Source organism: Amphiprion ocellaris, chromosome 19 (assembly GCF_022539595.1).
Source record: "Amphiprion ocellaris isolate individual 3 ecotype Okinawa chromosome 19, ASM2253959v1, whole genome shotgun sequence".
Lineage (NCBI taxonomy): Eukaryota > Metazoa > Chordata > Actinopteri > Pomacentridae > Amphiprion > Amphiprion ocellaris.
The window spans coordinates 29,907,791-29,926,686 of record NC_072784.1 but is presented as its reverse complement, the minus strand read 5'-3'; positions in this window follow the sequence as shown (position 1 = coordinate 29,926,686).

Below are 18,896 nucleotides of genomic sequence, written 5' to 3'. Positions count from 1 at the left end.
ACGGAGGCCTTCAAACTGGACCAACAAGTTCAGCGACTCCCCGACTCGTGGGTCTGAGGACGCCGCTGAGCCTCGGTCCAGCAGGCCTCCTGTCTGTGGGTGTTTGAGTGCTGAGAGGTTTGTGGATGCATGTGAACATGTCTGTGTTGAAACAGCAGCTTTGGACTCAGTAACGCCAGGAAAAACCAAGAGCTCCTTTATTTGTGACTTCCACTAAAAAACTGATGAAAATAAGTTTGCCAGGGTTCTGACTGATAACAGATTATTAAATAATGAAAGTAATCGTTTAAATATTCCTTTAAACAGTCCTTTTACGTCTACATTTCCTTTACACTGACTTCTTGGTATATGCACAAGTATTTAGGGTGGAATATACCATTAAGCCCAATGTTCAAGGGTTCTTCTGGGAATATACCATTAAACCAACCTTTTAGGTAAATGTTCCAAGATGTTGGGTAGAATATACCATCAGATAAACCTTTTAGGTCTACATTGGAAGATTTTAGAGTAGAATATTACTCCAAACCATCCTTTAGCTCTACATTTAAGGTGGAATACTCCTTTACACCAAGATTTTTTTTGGTCTACATTGAAGGATTTTGGGTGGACTTTTCCTTTGAACGAACCTTTTAAGTTTATGTTCAAGGATGTTGGGTGGAATATACCACCTGTGTTTGTGTTGCTCCTCGGTGACCCTAGACAGCCGGGTTGTAATGTTTTTTGAGCAACACACCATTCTATGATGTTTTTACAATGATGGTTCTACTATGGAACCAGTTGGACATGTTCAGGTGTTCTTTGTGTGAAAACAGAGATTTCAGGTATCAGAAGCTGGTTTTCAACTTTCTTTGTTAACTTTCTGCTTCAACTTTAAACTAAATTTCCTTCACTAACCCAGCCCTCTGGACTTCCAGTAAGCTGTGCTCCTATTGGCTGTCCAGGTGGCTGCTTGGTGTTATCAGGAACACCTGAGCAGCTCAGTGTCTTCCTGCTTTATTTAGCTGCAGACAAACATTTCCTCTGCTTTCCTTCACCAGTGAACCGGGTTTGGCTCCGTTGCTTTAATTTGTTCTTTAGGCGTTGGCTTGCAGCTTCCAGCAGTAAAATCATCTTTAATGTGTTTCTTGGTGTGTTTTAGGGCTTTGTACTGGATAGTTGTCTTGGTAAATGTGGTTCTTTAGCCACAGTTAGCACATGGTGCTACTGTGTGCAGTGATTAGTGGATTTGGTGCAGCTGCGTTGTGTCTTTATCTTGGCTGTAGTGAGTCTTCAGAGGTTTTTGGTCAGACACATTCTGTATTCTTGTGAACTAACGTTGGTTGTCCAGAAGGTAAGAGTTCCTGTCCTGATTCTCTGTTCTCAGAGGTTCTCTGGTAGGCTGCAGGAGACTTTAGTGTTTGGGTTGTGCTAGTTTGGTTTTTGTATGGTTTCATTTGGACGACTATCTTGAGGCCCCTCCATGTGGTTTAGTGAGGTTTTCTGGAACAGTTCTACAAAGCAACCTGCAGCAGAAGAGACTTTGAGAGTTTTTAGGAAGTTCTGGAGAGCAGACTTTAGAGCAGCAGAAACATTTGTCAGCAGTTTGAGCAGGAGAAGGTGAGCTTCAGAGTAGAAATGAGACAGAAACCTTCTTGACCCATGTGGTGAGGTCCTGTACCAAGAGTTTGAGCAGGTTGTGAAGAGTCTGTAGTTCTTTGGTCTGCAAGCACAAGAAGAGTCGACTCATTAAAGGAGAAAACAGGAGATATTGTTGGTTCTTCTGTCACTCTGCAGTTTCCAGTTTCCTTAGACTGAATATCAAGTTTATATTTTAAATGATTTCTAATGTGAGCCCAAGAAGACTTCAATAAACTCCCTCCATCCCCTGGATACAACATATTTTATTACCATGTTAAATCTTTTTTTTTAAAATGGTTTTGAGTTTTAATCATAGTTTTAGCGTAGTTTTTTCTCTTTGCTTGTTTAGTTTTGTCATCTGTGTAAAAGGTGCTAAACAAATAAAGATGAATTGATAAACTGAATAATTGACTAACTCATGATTGTGACAACAGAAGTATTTTCATTGTGATTTAAGGGTTTGTTTCACTTTTAAGGTTGGGGTTAAAATCTTGACAGAAAAAGAAGATTAAAGAAATAAACTACATAACAAAAAGCAATTAAATGAAGGGGGGGGGGAAATTAATACAATAAAACAAAAAAAATTTTGCTTAGAAAGTATTTTTTAAATGTGTAATTATCTAAAATATGTTTTGTATTTTTTTAAATGTTTAATATTATTCTTGTTTAAAAAGTATTTTTTAAAGGTTTAATAATCTAATTTAATGTTTTGGTTTTTTTAAATGTTTAATATTATTCTGGTTTAAAAAGTATTTTTTAAAGGTTTAATAATATAATTTAATGTTTTGTATTTTTTAAATGTTTAATATTATTCTTGTTTAAAAAGTATTTTTTAAAGGTTTAATAATCTAATTTAATGTTTTGTATTTTTTTAAATGTTTATTATTCTGGTTTAAAAAGCGTTTTTTAAATGTGTAATTATCTAGAATATGTTCTCTGTAATTTTGAATAATGTTATTTTAAAAATTTTGTTGAATGTCATACGTACATGTTTTGTATCGTGTTTAATTATCTCATTCAATATTTTGTCAGTTTAATAAATGTAAACTTTAAATACAATTAAATGATATTAAACTGACAAAATATTGAATGAGATAATTAAACACGATACAAAACATGTACGTATGACATTAAACAAAATTTTTAAAATAACATTATTCAAAATTACAGAGAACATATTCTAGATAATTACACATTTAAAAAACACTTTTTAAACCAGAATAATATTAAACATTTAAAAAAATACAAAACATTAAATTAGATAATTAAACCTTTAAAAAGACAAAACATTTAATTAAAAAATTACATGTTTAATTAGAAAATTAAATCTTAAAGACAATAAAACTTCAAATAGGAATTAAACAGAAAATATAATGAAGCATTTAAAAAGAAAATTAAACATTAAAAGCTGGTAAAACATTTAAAAAGAAAAACCTTAAAGATTTAATCGAAAAATTAAAAATTGGGAAAGAAAAAAAAATTTCAAACAAGCCGATAAAACATTTGAAAAAACAACAATTAAACATTAAAAAGACAAAACATTTGGAAATCAAACCAGACATTAGAAAATATAAGATGAGAAAAGAGCAAAACTAAACGTTTAAGAAGAATCAAACTAAAGACAAAACATTTGAAAAGACACCAGTTAAACTTTAGAAGATCAAATTAAACAGAAGAGACAATAAAATGATGAAAAAGAGCAAAAACAGATAAAGGTGTTACAGTGTTTTCTAGTCTGAAATGAAAACATCAAGTTGTTTCTTCAAACATTTCCTCTTTCTATGTTCTTGGTTTGACTGTGGACAGATTTACTAAGAACTCATTTAAGAAAACTGCTTTCCAGATAAAGTCTACTAGTAGTTGAAGGCATTGATCAAACTAATGTTACCTTCTGATCTCCACAAACTTTACTGTTCAGTGAAGAGAATCAAAGTTTGTTGAGGATTTCTAAAAAACCCACAGGTGACGGTCTGAGAAGAACTCAGATTGATGGTCTAAATGTGAAATCAAGACTCATGGTCACAAGTTTTAAGGCTTCTGTTAACCAGAAAGTTCAAACTAACAGAGAAGTACTGAGAAACTTCTAAAATTTCAGTCCTCAGACTGTCTGAAAGTTCAAAGTAATAGAGAACTACTCAAGAACTTTTAAGATTTCAGTGCTCAGACTGTCTGAAGGTTCAAAGTAACAGAGAACTGCTCAAGAACTTTTAGGTTTTCAGTGCTCAGACTGTCGAAAGGTTCAAACTAACAGAGAACTACTCAGGAACTTAGAAGATATCAGTCCTTGGACTGTCTGAAGGTTCAATCTAACAGAGAACTACTGTGGGACTTAGAAAATTTCAGCCCTCAGACTGTGTGAAAGCTCAGGTCCTGAGGACTCGGGAGGTCTGGAGGCTTTGGAAAGTCTTGGAACTGAGGGTTCCACCCTCCAGCACAAAGGCTGAAGCCCAACCTCCTGAGAAAAACGGTCGAGTCGAGACTCGAATTTAAAAGAAACTCGAAAACGCCAAAAAATAGATGATAAATGCGCAAAAAAAAGAAGAATTTGTATCTGAGCGAGTAGCTCAGGGGGATAAGAAGAGGACTGCGGACTGGAGGGTCGCAGGTTCAAGACCCGCCACCGGCCTTTTTCTTTCTTTGTCTTTGTCAGGATTTTGAGAAAATTTAAGAAGGGTCTGGTCTTGAACCAGCGACCTGCAGCTCCATAGGCAAATCCTTAACTCACTGAGCTACAGATCAGATACAAAGACATAATTTCGTCGTCCCTTTGGCATCGTAGTTTCCAAGTGACCACACAGGCGGAGCCAAGGCGGAGTCTGGGTGGAGTCAGGGCGGAGAGTAGGCGGGAAGGTGGGTGGCGGCCTCCCCCCTCTACTCCCCCACCGCCCACCACACCTTCCCCCGCCCGACGAGTTCTTCGAGTCTCGATGAGTTCCTCGAGTCTCGACAGGTTTTCCCGAGTTTCTTGAGTTTCCACGAGGTCAGAGGCAGAACAACTTGTCATGAAGAGGTGTTGAAGTCGGCCAGGATGGACTGACTTTTTACAGCGACTAGAAGGAAGACAACTAGAAGAGCAGGTCTTTAACCACCATCCATAAAATCCATGGAGTCGACTCCAGAGAAATGAAGGGAGGTCAACTTTTATCAACCTCCATCCAGATATTCAACTTGATATCTTTACTTGGAGATTTTTAGCACCACAAACCTTTAGTATCACACTTTATTATCCTTTATTAGGACTTTAATGGAATCCACCAGCAGATTCAGTTGTTGTTGACAAACTTTATTCTTGTTGTTGTGGGACTGCAGTATTTAAAACTCTTCCTTCTATTTGACCTCATGTTTATTAGTTTTAGTTTAGAAAGTTATATGTTGTCCATTAGTCTCTTAAAAACTAGATAATAAATTGAATTAGTCAAGAGGTTTTAATTTCTTACTTTGACATATTTTAGATATGACAAAAAACTATAAAAATAAAGCGTCTTGAGACAATTTGACCTGTAATTGGCGTTATATAAATAAAATTGAATTAAAATTGTATATATCTTGGAATGTTGGAGTAATTCAGCCATATATGTTGGAAAACACATTTTCTTTGTCCATTAATCTGTTGATTGTTTTCTCCACTAATTCATTTCTTGTGTTGGTTTATAAAATGTCAAACCCAAATACATTCAGTTTACTGTCATAAAAACCAAAAAGATTTACATTCATGATGCAGGAATAAGACAGTTTTTCACTTTTTATCTTAGTTTAGTCAGAAAGATAGTTGATAATGTGTGAATTGTTGCAGCTTGTGAGTCGTGGAAGGTTTTAATCTTTGGGGCCGAGTGTCAGGAAACATTTAGAAACCAACATCAACAAAACACTCAACAAAGATTTGAACATCATTTGCATGACAATGTCTAATTAAAGGACATTTATTTCCAACGTAAATGTGTGATATTCATCCTCTGGAGCTTTCTCTTCACATCGTCTTCCACCTGGACTGGTTTGGTCGGGAGCATGTGCAACAAACATTTGAAAAACTGCACTTTAACATCAATGAATGACACTGAAGTTTAATCTCTACATAAATGAGACTGAGTCTGGATGTGCTGCTCTGTCATTAACTCCTAAGTTTAGGGAAAGTTCAAACAAAAGAGGACAGTTCAGATCAGACTTGAGAATGAGCTTATTTTGAACAAACATCTCAGACTTACTGAGCTTCAGCACCTCTAGCAAGATATTTTAACAACAAGCAACTCAAGAGATCCAGAAGTTGGAGAGAGTTAGCTTTAGCTGAGCCAAAGAACATGTGGGACGCTAACCTAGCAAACATTTCAGACTTTTCTCTGTGAATTCTGAGAAATAATTTACTATTTAAAGATAGAGCTACACATCTTAACTCAGTGTCATTAAAACAGACTCTAATTCAGTGTCATCATCCATATTAAAGTGCAGTTACCCAAAATGTTTGTTGCATGAGCTCCAACAAAACCTGTCCAGGTAGAAGGCCACTTTGACAAACAGGAAGTGGAAGATTCCAAGCACATTTATAGAAGGGGGAACCGGACTGTACTAAGTGTGGTTGAGTATAGAGGGGTGTTTTGTGGGTTTTTAAGGCTGATAATGATTATTAGTGAAACATTTGGAGTAGATATTCATTTGCAGTAAATGAAAATATTTACTACTATCTACTTAGAAGAACACAAACTCTAACTAAACTCTAAACTTTGTTGATACGTTTTGGTTTTGTTTACAGATGTTAAGTTAAAGGAGTTTTATTCGTGACATATAACCAATCAAATCACTCCAGAAGACAGAGCGACCATAGGTAGATAAAGGTTCAGAGCCAAAGTAGCACCATTTTTAAATGTATTTATTGCCGTAAATCAGTAAAAAATAAAATACCGATAATCAGTAAATCAGTCAGCCCACAATTACTACAATTCTACAATGTATGTCTCTTTCCTTTGACTTGTTATTTGTACAATATACGATGTATATGATGGTGTTTTTTCATACCAAAAGCTCTACTATGATGTTTTCTAAGAGACATATGATGCTACTCTGGTTGTTCTGGCTCTGGGCTGCTGCACTCCTCCTCTGTTGTTTTCTGGATTGTACTCAGCTGCATGCCTTCGTCCATCCGGCCTCCGTTGACTCGTCCCGCCTGCCGTCTCTGGAGCTGAAGCTGGATTGGAACAGACCAAAGTACAGTCCAATCACGATGCCAGCTGCCTCTCAAAAGGCTCCTTCATCTGGCAGGTGGCAGCACTTCTTCTGAGGGGAAGCTGAGCTGGCCTGGCAGAACTTTGGAGATGTGTTCCAGTGGTTGGTGGATGTGTGGGGAGATAGAGAGGGACCTTTGAATTGTTCACAAAGGAAAACAGGGAACCCATTGGTAGTTTTAGTTTAGGGTGCTACTGCAGTGTGTTTTGGGGTTTTAAGAGGTGAACAGGAAGAGTTTTTTTCGTATTGATTATCTTATTGACTTTGTTCCTGGTTGGAATGCCCATCAATGTCAACGTGGAGTTCACTTTTAGTTCTGTTTATTTATTTTTATTTTACTAACACCCATTTGCTTTTAACCCCCTCACATGTTGTGTTGTTGTAAACTTAGTCTTTCAAATAAATACTCATCTAACCCTCTGGAAACCAGCGTTTGTACTGTTTTTGTGTTGCTCCTCACCTACTTCAGACAGCCGGGACATAACGTTTTGTGGACTAAAGGCTTCTCTTTGACGTTTTTAGAGCGACATGCTATACTCTGACGCTTTTAGAGTGACTTGCTATACTATGACATTTTTAGAGCGACATGCTATACTATGACGTTTTTAGACCAAAGGCTATAATATGACGTTTTTTGAACGACATTCTATACCATGACGTTTGTTGGACGACATGCTATACTATAGGCTTTTTTAATTGACATATTACTATGATGTGTTTTTTGTTTGTGTTTTTTTGTTTTTTAGCAACATATAATAATTTGAACAGTTTCAAAAATTACTATACCTTTACTTGTGCAATGAAATATTATTCTTTTTAGGCAAAGGCCATGTTTGATTACATATAGGCTATTGAATAAATGTTTATTAAAAACTAAAAAGCATTAAAAAAATAATAACCAACTTAGGCATTTACTGAGTCACTAAAATAGTGTAGAGTCTACGGCCACATCAGCATTATTATAAGCATCCTATGGTAAATTCACAGCCATATACTGTAGGAAATCTAGCTGATCTCATCATGATGTCCACTTACCATATGGACTTCAGGAGATGATTAGATGATGATAAACTGTGACCTGCTGGTTGGGTTCTCTCTGTTCTCATATTTCCTCCATGTTTGTCTCCTGATGCTGCCTTACTTCAGCCAGTCCATGAGCAACAGAAAACACAGTTTGCCTTGTATCCATTGCCAGGGGTTCCACTCTTCCCACTCCAGTCTGTACATTTGCAAACGTTCTTGCTTCTTTAGACGTGGTGGAGTTTCAGGTGTAGACATTTTTAAACGAGCAGGTGCAGCAGCGTCTGTAACCAGGCAACCAGAGACAGGACCGAACACACAGAGACGTCTGAAGTCTGTCCACTGGACCTGGCATCGGGTCCTCGCTACATGGGTCCTACGAAGATGAAAATGGCTGCCCTTAATATTTCCTGCGTTTTATTTTATTCATTATGCAGTTTTGATGAGTGTGTGACAGACGTGTACGGGGCATTTATGAAAATACAGAACAACTTGCGTCCCGTATTGATTCAATACGGGACGCAACAATTAATTGTCAAATAAAGGACGTTTCCGTGTTTTAAGGGACGGGTGGCAACCCTACAGAGCAGTGTAAAGAAACTGGTCACCTAGCAAACTGAATTAGTCTAGGTAACACTTTGTTTATTATGTGTGTTTTCTGCTCAAGTTAATGTCCTGGTTTGATTCATTTTAAATTACTCCTGATCTTGAAAGGTTTTAAACTGTGCAGTCAAAGTAGTTACAACTGTGAGCGAATAGCTTGAAATGAACTGCCCTAGACTGCTCTGTTCATAACCAACCATTCTTTCACAGCTATATCAAGAGTTATTGTGCAATGATAGATAAATGCAGCCCATTTTTCAACAGTTTCCTGTTTAGTATGTGTAACCTCCTCTTAATTTGTTCTAAAAGAAATGTCTAATGAGGCAGTCTAGTCTTTCAGTCAGGTTAAGTCATTTTTCCCATTGGTGGTTTGCATTATATAACTCTTGCACTGCACATCTCTGCACTTTTAAACTTTATTTTTATTTTTTCTGTTAAAAAATTTTGCCACACTTGTATATATTGTAAATAAAGCTGCTGTAACAATGTAAATTTCCCCTGGAGTGGGGAGAAATAAAGAACTTTATCTTATCTTATCTTACCTTATCTTTGTTTTTCTCTGTTCTAGGAACTATTGTTAAATCATCTTTATGTGAGACTTTGTTCTCGTTTGGAGCATATTCTTGGACGCATGCCTCTGGAACTGGACTTCTTAGAGTTCACTTGCACACAAGAACTTGTGTTTTTAAATGCTTTATCCAACCAAGTAGAAGTTTGCCCAGCTATTTTAAATGCACTGACACAGCTACACCATCTCATCAGCTCAGAAAAAGAAAACAGGAATCAATACATTGCAACTGTGCACTCAGAGAGAGGAGCAGCTGGGCGACAAAGAATGGTCACATCCCCAGAGCACCTTTGTAACTTACTGGAACTTAATATGTCTGTCCCATGTATAGATAATGGTATCTGTGAAATATTAGCTGAGTATGTCAAATACTTTTAGATTTTTTTAAGTGGACCGTAGACCTAGTTTCAGTATTTTTTTTTCTCACATTGAAATTTGATGCTATATATATTATATATATAATATCTCAAGAATAATTCAAGATAAAAGCCTGAAATTTTCACTTATTTGTTTTGCTAACATAAGCATGTGAGATTGCTATTAAATACAGCGGTGGAAAAAAGTTTTTGGACACCTCATACATTTGTGAAATATTGCATTAAGAATCCCTCTGAGGTCTTCAAATGCAATTTCTATTAGTTCAGTCACAGCCATAATACGAAACAAATCCTAAAAAAGTCAATAAAAACTTGAAATTGATTGGTTCCTTGAAAATAAGAAATTTTGAGTATTGGGTCATTTTGGTAGAATTTAGTTTTGTTAGTCGTGTAAACAATAAACCAAAAAAGCATCATTTGTGTCTGTCTAATGCAGTCACACCTTTTGAAACACAAAAGACTTTCCAACAAATATTTCACGATAATATTTGAGATTGTGGAAAATTTTAAAGGTGCCTGAAAACTTTTTTCCACCACTGTATCTGTCAAAGCATGAAAATTTGCCATTGGAAAAATGCCACTATATTCCGAACGATATATGTGGTCATGGTTCCATTATGCCAATGTTATGGTAATGACTGGATGCAGGGCTAATTACACAAAACAACATGTCAGGTTTGAAAGATTGGACTTTTCATAGCCACTTCATTTTTTTCATATTTCAAGTCACCCATAATCTGAGATTATTGATCTACTTGTTCAGTATTATAGATTCTTCATCATTGTTCTGAGATAGTGTAATTCAAACAACCTCAAATTTCAATGTGCAAAAAAATGCCTGTTGAAGTAGGTTGACAGTGACAGCCAATTTAAAAATATTTTTTGCTCTGACAGTATTTGGCATACTATATATATATATATATATATATATATATATATATATATATATATATATATATATACACACACATATATATATACACATATATATATATATATATATATATATATATATATATAGGCTGCTGTTTTGTAATATTGCAACGGAATTTCATCCCATTCACCAGTGAGAAAATAAAGTCAGTATAGTCCAGTTCATTTTTAACTCCTGCTTTAATGCCGTGATTGCATGTATTGTTCACCAGAAATATTCTTAACTTCAGATACTTTAAATGTATGGCAGAAACACGCATACTTGAGCCAGATAACCTGTCAGGTGAGTTGGGAGAACAGGTAGGGGAGGGAATCCAAAAGTGCACTTAGTTTTCTCAGTCAAGTAAAACTAACTAGAGAACAACACCTAACATATCTTGACTGGCAAGTGCAAATTCAGGCCAGGATATCAGTCTTAAATGATGTGTATACCTTGTAACGTCCTGGGAATGTAAGGTCTCATAGCAGGTGGAGGCTGTCAGGTATCTGCCATTCACTACTTCTGAGGAGAGAGTTCTTGGTAGAATCTCCCATCCAGTCCAGAATTTCACCAGACTGGTCAGTTCAGACGGTGTTGCTATGGAGTGGATTAAATGGATTAAATAAATGGCTACAACAAATTATCAAAAACAATCTAGGGTACGCATACTAAACAGGAAACAGTTGAAAAAATGGGCTGCATTTATCTATCATTGCACAATAACTCTTGATACAGCATACTGTGAAAGAATGGTCGGTTATGAACAGAGCAGTCTAGGGCAGTTCATTTCAAGCTATTCGCTCACAGTTGGAACTACTTTGACTGCACAGTTTAAAACCTTTCAAGATCAGGAGTAATTTAAAATGAATCAAACCAGGACATTAACTTGAGCAGAAAACACACATAATAAACAAAGTGTTACCTAGACTAATTCAGTTTGCTAGGTGACCAGTTTCTTTACACTGCTCTGTGACTTAACTGCATTTTTGGGCGCATAAATCACACTTCCACCCATTTGTGCGTTTATAAAATTGTTACTCAACTACCCAGCTGCAGAACGTGCTGTCTGTGTGACCTTATTACTGTGCTAGCGTGGCTAACGCTGTATTAGCGCGGCTAGCGCTGTGCTAGCGCTGTATTAGCGCGGCTAACGCTGTGCTAGCGTTGTATTAGCGCGGCTAACGCTGTGCTAGCGTTGTATTAGCGCGGCTAACGCTGTGCTAGCGCAGCTAACGGCATGCATTACAGCTTACTGACTCTCACAAAAACAAACCACATACAGGACAAAAAGGATTAATACACTCACTGAAGCGCCGTCGTTCATGCATGTAGCCGTGGTTGACCCCGGTCTTGTGAAGTGAACCGTCTGCGTCACATGACCGGAGGAGCGCCACGTGATTGGCTGGGCGTTGGTTCGATTTTGGCCAGGATCGATTTTTTACGCCTGAGTCCCCCGGATGTGAACAGCAAATTTTTTAACAGCGAATTTTTTGACATTGAATTTTTTGATGGTGAATTTTGAACATTGAATTTTTTGATGGTGAATTTTGAAGACATCAAATTTTTTTGATGGCGAATTTTGAAGACATTGAATTTTTAACTGGTTTTTAGAATTTTGATGAGCTAAATTCAGGCATAAAAAATTCACATACGTAATTTTGATGCAAAAAAAATTCAAAGTAAGTAATTCAGCAGCTTTTAAAATTCAGAATCTGATGAGTCTGATTTGCTTCCATACAATCCAGCCACAAATGCTATCAAAGTGGAAACTCATTCTAAAAAACAATTGCTCTCCCAAGCTCACATTGGATCCTTAAATTTGTAACTGATTAAACCCTGAAAGTGTTTTTTTAAACTGTCAACACTTCACTGCAGATGTCATTCAAGAAAAGTCTGTAAAAACACCATATGGATCTGTTAACGAGGTACAGAAAAAAAAAGCTTTAAACATCAGCTCCACGTGCAGCAATCAGCTCAGCTAACGTCAATGACAGCGACTATGCTAATGAGTCACCGTGTACTTAAACAAAAAAAAACAGAAAAGACTGAGCTGCCGCTCCATCAGATATCTGCCATTCAATACTTTCATTTCACGTCTCCCTGCAGCCCACATATCCACATAATACCTCCATCTCACACATCACAATCTCATTATTTATACGGCACCTGTCTGGGAAAGAATATTGGAGATCGGAGTAAATAAGCCACGAGGCGTGCATAGGGAAGCAGCACAGCAGCATTTGCTTCAAAACGGACAGAAAGTGAATCAGTAATGGCCTCGGTAACGGGAAACTCATCCCTGATACTTTTGACATTTACTCTGCAGAGGACAGATGCTGCTCACAGCCTTTCTGTCTTTCCCTCCTCAACCAGCACAGATGTGTTTTGTCTTCCTGCCATGGAGCCATCTGGGATGAAATGTCTTTTAATATCAAGGACCGCATGGCACACCTGTAAATATTCAATTCGCTGTTTGTCAGGTTAACCTCTAACATTTACATGAAGGAAAATCTCCTCGGAGCTTTCGTATAAATCACACTCAATATTCCATCGAGTTTGAAAGAGCGGTTTGAAGGGCGAAGCGCCGTCTGTCAGCTGAAGGTCTAACACTTTCTTAGTCATTTCTCTGAAAATTGGATTCCACAGCCACGTCTTCAGCATTTTTAGATCCTGTAATTTCCATCTCAACATACCACACATTTCTGTTTATGGCACATTGATGCAACCATGATGAAGTCACGTTTTTCTTCACACGGTTTGACTCATCTTCGAGGCTTTCAGGCTGGAGTTAAAGCATGAAAGGACAAAAAAAGAACAAACAGCATGTTGTTCAGTGTAATTTCAGAGGTACATTTATTTTGCAATCCAGCAAACATGTTCTAGGTTTAGATTAGGTGTATTAGCACCCAAAATACTATTGACCTGATGTCTGTACTATGAAGCAATCATGCATTTTGGTTCTTTCAAAGGTTTATTAAAAGTCTTCTGCTAATATGACAAAATCTGCTGGGTCATAAATGTACGGACAGCAACTTAAATTGTCAATTTTGGTGATGTAGATGCTGTGTTAATAAAATTTCCTTAGCGTCATGGCGCCTTAACGTCTCGTGTGTGATTATAGTTGACTACAGCTGCTGACTCCTCTGAGCCAATTGGAATAGAACCTATTGGATCCACTCATCATGCTCAGAAACTAGTTAGAAAGTGTGAGGAGCTCAGCAAAGATCTGAAAAAGGAAATCACTGATTACACTAAGTCAGAAGATCATTTGGAGCCATTTCAAAGCAGCTTCAGAACCCAAAATCATCTGCTTATAAGTATAAAGAGTTAAAAGCGGTAAAGAAATGGTTCAATCAGGATTGAATGAAGGTTTTAGAGTAAACTCCTGACTTCAACCTCACAAGATCCTGTGTTCTGTGATGAAGACACAAGTAAAACAAACTTAGTTGAATTGGACCAATTTTGTCCAGAGGAGTCAAAGATAAACCAGAAAGCTTTTGGACAGAAACCAAAAGCACCTAGTTGAAGTAAAAATGGTCAAATGATGCTACTGTATGTGTATTTTTGACCCAGCAGATTTTGTCATATTTCCAGAAGACCTTTTATAAATCTATGATGGAACCAAAATGCATGATTTGTTTCTTTTACTTTTGGGTGTGGTGCACGTTTCAATAATTCCATTTCAGAAAACTGAGAGTTATAGGAATAAATACACTGCTATGATATGCATTTTCTATACAAGTGCATGTAAACCAACTGTAGAGAACTTCCACCTTCCATGGTTGATTTATTTTTTGTCCTGTTGACTGTAAGTAACTTTAAAGCTGTTCATTTTTCTACACTAGGCCATTGTGTAGTGATATAATATGATAATAAAGAGACCGATTAAAGCACTAAAGACTTATATTTGTTGGCCTTATAAGGTTTGCAAGTAAGGCTGCATACTGGTTTACAATTTTTATATTTGTTCTTTATTCACCTTTATTCTGTCAACAGGGTTGCAGTTGAAAGACTAACGGTAAAATTATCTTTCACTCCATGAACATAAGCTACATCTAAGCAATACATTAAATGGACAATTGTACAGATGCGATCACAATCAGATGCATTTTATCGATAAGCCTGATAAACCTTTGCATTCACACAGTCTGCATTCTTTGCCAGCGTTTCTTCCTGGCTCCAGCTGCAGCACCTGTGTTGCTTCCGGCCTGTATTATATTAGAACATTTCTTTTTGTGTGCTCTGCACCTGTAAATATTTGTGACTGTGCCAACACCGCCTCTTTATTTGAGCTCACAACTAAGTTCAGAAACTCTAAGTTGACTTAGCAAGTTGAAAACCAGTAACATGTGGCTGCTTAGCAATTGAAAAGATCAGATAAAACTGTATTAATATTGAAATGAAAATCTTGTGCAACATATTGCTCAGAAAAATCCAAAAGGCAAATGAAATGCATGGCTGAAAAAGTAGAAAAGCAATAAGACACACACACACACACACACATAGGTGTGTGTAGGTGTGTGTGTGTGTGTGTGTGTGTGTGTGTGTGTGTGTGTGTGTGTGTGTGTGTGTGTGTGTGTGTGTGTGTGTGTGTGTGTGTGAGAGTGTGTGTGTGTATATATATATATATATATATATATATATATAAAGTGAAAATAATGTCAATGTAACTTTTATTGACACTAATGACTAATGCCTGTTAATAGTGGAGATATGCTATTAAATATTATGAATATTTCATTCATATATTATAAACACTGCAAAAAATAAATTACATTATTTTAAATACAGATTTTGTTGTTGACATTATGTACAGTTTTGTTAGGAAACTATTCATTATTTTTCAAACCTTAATATACAGAATTTTTCTTTAAAATGACAGTAAAAATGTGTAAAATAACATTTTTTTCTGAAATATAAAGTGAAAATAGTGTCATTTTATAGTTAAAGGTAGTAAAAGAATGAACTGTTTTACCATCTATGAAAACACAGATTTTGGATATATCTATTATTTACCATTTTGAACTGTTAGTTACTGTTAACATGTAAATGGATATTTACAGAGATTCTACTAGTTATTATGTCTGATTTAAGCAGATCTACAAAATAACAGTAAGTTGTTTTTAAAAATAGAGTGAAAACCAGTTTTTAACAGTTTAACATCTTCAACACTTCATTAGAAGAACACAACATGGATTTGAGTCACATCATATACACAACATAAACAATTAAAACTGAAACCTTCAGTCCTGTTTGATTCAGAGCCTCCGGTTTGTACAACAGCAACATGGTTCTATTTAACCATAGAGGCAGACACATGCAGAAATATACATTTTAGTTTAGTTTATTTGACCAATTTGGATGTATTTTGTATCTTTTAAATTTGGTCGTCCTCTCCTTCTGTTTTTGGAATTAGAGGACAATTGGGAGAGTCCAATTAGCCTAATCTGTGTTTTTTTGTGTTGTGGGAGGAAACCGGAGCATCCCGGGGAAAACCCACGCAAGCACGGGGAGAAAACACACAACCCCCCACAGAAACATGAAGAAGTGTTTCTGTGAGGCTGCAGCGCTGAACGCTGAGCCACTGTGCTGCCCTTAGGATAGAGGGAGGACAGAGGGAGGAAAGAAGGAGGATAGAGGGAGGACAGAGGGAAGATAGAGAGAGGATAGAGGGAGAATAGAGGGAGGACAGAGGGAGGACAGAGAGAGGACAGAGAGAGGACAGAGGGAGAACACAGGGGTGAGAAAGGGGTGAGAAAGGGGGAAAATGGGAGAAAGATGGTAGGAAGTTGGTAGGAAGTTGGAGAAAGGAAGTTTAGAACATCCAGCTCCAGCAACCCACCTTCTTCCTCTTCTCTTTCTTTACTTTTTTTTTTTTACAATTTTCTCCTCTCTCGCTCTTGAAACAGCAGAAGAATCTCTTCTTCTGCTGTTTCTTAGCGTTACTTACCAACTGGAGATCATCATTTTTAGCTTCCATTTGGGAAGAAGTTGGAGAAGGAAGTTTAGAACATCCAGCTCCAGCAACCCACCTTCTTCCTCTTCTCTTTCTTTACTTTTTTTTGACCATTTTCTCCTCCTCTCTCGCTCTTGAAACAGCAGAAGAATCTCTTCTTCTGCTGTTTCTTAGCATTACTTACCAACTGGACATCATCATTTTTAGCTTCCATTTGGGAAGAAGTTGGAGAAAGGAAGTTTAGAACATCCAGCTCCAGCAACCCACCTTCCTCCTCTTCTCTTTCTTTACTTTTTTTTTTACCATTTTCTCCTCCTCTCTCGCTCTTGAAACAGCAGAAGAATCTCTTCTTCTGCTGTTTCTTAGCGTTACTTACCAACTGGAGATCATCATTTTTAGCTTCCATTTGGTAAGAAGTTGGAGAAAGGAAGTTTAGAACATCCAGCTCCAGCAACCCACCTTCTTCCTCTTCTCTTTCTTTACTTTTTTTTAACCATTTTCTCCTCCTCTCTCGCTCTTTAAACAGCAGAAGAATCTCTTCTTCTGCTGTTTCTTAGCATTACTTACCAACTGGACATCATCATTTTTAGCTTCCATTTGGGAAGAAGTTGGAGAAAGGAAGTTTAGAACATCCAGCTCCAGCAACCCACCTTCTTCCTCTTCTCTTTCTTTACTTTTTTTTTTACCATTTTCTCCTCCTCTCTCGCTCTTGAAACAGCAGAAGAATCTCTTCTTCTGCTGTTTCTTAGCGTTACTTACCAACTGGAGATCATCATTTTTAGCTTCCATTTGGTAAGAAGTTGGAGAAAGGAAGTTTAGAACATCCAGCTCCAGCAACCCACCTTCTTCCTCTTCTCTTTCTTTACTTTTTTTTTTACCATTTTCTCCTCCTCTCTCGCTCTTGAAACAGCAGAAGAATCTCTTCTTCTGCTGTTTCTTAGCGTTACTTACCAACTGGAGATCATCATTTTTAGCTTCCATTTGGTAAGAAGTTGGAGAAAGGAAGTTTAGAACATCCAGCTCCAGCAACCCACCTTCCTCCTCTTCTCTTTCTTTACTTTTTTTTTTTACCATTTTCTCCTCCTCTCTCGCTCTTGAAACAGCAGAAGAATCTCTTCTTCTGCTGTTTCTTAGCGTTACTTACCAACTGGAGATCATCATTTTTAGCTTCCATTTGGGAAGAAGTTGGAGAAAGGAAGTTTAGAACATCCAGCTCCAGCAACCCACCTTCCTCCTCTTCTCTTTCTTTACTTTTTTTTACCATTTTCTCCTCCTCTCTCGCTCTTGAAACAGCAGAAGAATCTCTTCTTCTGCTGTTTCTTAGCGTTACTTACCAACTGGAGATCATCATTTTTAGCTTCCATTTGGTAAGAAGTTAGAGAAAGGAAGTTTAGAACATCCAGCTCCAGCAACCCACCTTCTTCCTCTTCTCTTTCTTTACTTTTTTTTTTTACCATTTTCTCCTCCTCTCTCGCTCTTGAAACAGCTGAAGAATCTCTTCTTCTGCTGTTTCTTAGCGTTACTTACCAACAGGAGATCATCATTTTTAGCTTCCATTTGGTAAGAAGTTGGAGAAAGGAAGTTTAGAACATCCAGCTCCAGCAACCCACCTTCTTCCTCTTCTCTTTCTTTACTTTTTTTTACCATTTTCTCCTCCTCTCTCGCTCTTGAAACAGCAGAAGAATCTCTTCTTCTGCTGTTTCTTAGCGTTACTTACCAACTGGAGATCATCATTTTTAGCTTCCATTTGGGAAGAAGTTGGAGAAAGGAAGTTTAGAACATCCAGCTCCAGCAACCCACCTTCCTCCTCTTCTCTTTCTTTACTTTTTTTTTTACCATTTTCTCCTCCTCTCTCGCTCTTGAAACAGCAGAAGAATCTCTTCTTCTGCTGTTTCTTAGCGTTACTTACCAACTGGAGATCATCATTTTTAGCTTCCATTTGGGAAGAAGTTGGAGAAAGGAAGTTTAGAACATCCAGCTCCAGCAACCCACCTTCTTCCTCTTCTCTTTCTTTACTTTTTTTTTACCATTTTCTCCTCCTCTCTCGCTCTTGAAACAGCAGAAGAATCTCTTCTTCTGCTGTTTCTTAGCGTTACTTACCAACTGGAGATCATCATTTTTAGCTTCCATTTGGGAAAAAGTTGGAGAAAGGAAGTTTAGAACATCCAGCTCCAGCAACCCACCTTCTTCCTCTTCTCTTTCTTTACTTTTTTTTACCATTTTCTCCTCCTCTCTCGCTCTTGAAACAGCTGAAGAATCTCTTCTTCTGCTGTTTCTTAGCGTTACTTACCAACTGGAGATCATCATTTTTAGCTTCCATTTGGTAAGAAGTTGGAGAAAGGAAGTTTAGAACATCCAGCTCCAGCAACCCACCTTCTTCCTCTTCTCTTTCTTTACTTTTTTTTTTACCATTTTCTCCTCCTCTCTCACTCTTGAAACAGCAGAAGAATCTCTTCTTCTGCTGTTTCTTAACGTTACTTACCAACTGGAGATCATCATTTTTAGCTTCCATTTGGTAAGAAGTTGGAGAAAGGAAGTTTAGAACATCCAGCTCCAACAACCCACCTTCTTCCTCTTCTCTTTCTTTACTTTTTTTTTTACCATTTTCTCCTCCTCTCTCGCTCTTGA